Source organism: Capsicum annuum, unplaced genomic scaffold (genome assembly GCF_002878395.1).
Source record: "Capsicum annuum cultivar UCD-10X-F1 unplaced genomic scaffold, UCD10Xv1.1 ctg81747, whole genome shotgun sequence".
Lineage (NCBI taxonomy): Eukaryota > Viridiplantae > Streptophyta > Magnoliopsida > Solanales > Solanaceae > Capsicum > Capsicum annuum.
In genome coordinates this window covers 1-1,172 of record NW_025892491.1, presented here as the reverse complement: position 1 = coordinate 1,172, position 1,172 = coordinate 1, and the positions used below count along the sequence as shown (strand labels likewise).

The 1,172-nt window shown below is 38.8% G+C and overlaps 1 long non-coding RNA gene across 1 annotated transcript; it reads left to right on the top strand.

Moving 5' to 3' along the window:
• On the top strand, nt 1-1,172 carry LOC124895389. Its single transcript, XR_007051688.1, has 3 exons — nt 1-52; nt 353-426; nt 1,104-1,172. It is a non-coding gene; the product is annotated as an uncharacterized LOC124895389 (long non-coding RNA).

Sequence of the window (1,172 nt, the reverse complement as noted above, 5' to 3'; positions counted from 1 at the left end):
AGGCATGGATCAAAAAGAGACATATATTACATGCATCCTACTGTTTTTAAAGGTAAATCTGGATCGATCTTTGGTGTTCTAGTGAATCCTCTTTCCAGAAGAAAAATCTGGACCTATTCTTGGTGTGCCAGTGTAGCTACTTCCCTGCTAATCCCATAGGAAAAGGTGAGACTTTATGTACTCTAGAATCAGTTTTGAAATGGTCTTGTGATTGGTTATGAAGTTTTTTTCCAAGGAAAATGTGTATGTGTTGTTGTAATGTGCCACAAGTTAGATCTCCAACACAAAATGTATATAGCAGAAAGCCGTCTCCTTCTATGCTCATTATTGTCTTTTGCACTCTATAATGCAGAACAATCTGTTGTTGATCGGGCAATTAATGACATCTGCATCCTCTTGCAATGCAGTCGACATAACCTTAATGTGGTACATCAATTAACTTTCCTCTGTATCAAAATAGACTCAGTTAAGATGTATATCCACATGTCGTACTGTTAAGTTGGGAACTTTTTCACGGGGTGTGTTCACACTCTCTTCTATTTTTATTTAGTTACATGTTCTTTTCACATGTGCTGTACTATGTGTTTGTGTGATATCTCGTGACTTGAGCCGGGGGTCTTTCGGAAACAGCCTTTCTACTTCATCAGAGGTAGAGGTATGGACTGCGTACATCTTACCCCCCCCCAGACCCCACTAAGTGGGAATACACTGGGTTTGTTGTTGTTGTTGTACATGTTCTTTTCACAGTGAAGGATTCAAAAATATTGCATATACATGCTTTTGACATGGGAAATGGTAGTTCACAAGTATCTGAGCGACCGCGCGAACAGCATAAATTTCTTGCTTTGGGAGGAGAATTTTGTTTGATTTTTCTATTGCACGACCTTTCCTTCTCCATAGCATGGGGAGTGAGGTAGGGGTTCACTAGTGTAGTTGATTAGAAGGTTGTGAATACTGTTTCTCGTAAAGAACTTGAATATAGAATCAAAAGGATATTATCAGATATGGTACCCATCATTCAAATGCTTACTTTATTCTATCTTTATTGGTAATTTTGTAGGAAGCTTGACCTTTTATATTCTTTTGATGCTTGCCTTCTGCAGGTGTCTGTTGGAAATGGGTGCGTACCTCTATACAGTTCATATTTCCTTGCAGGAGTGTGCTTCTAGACA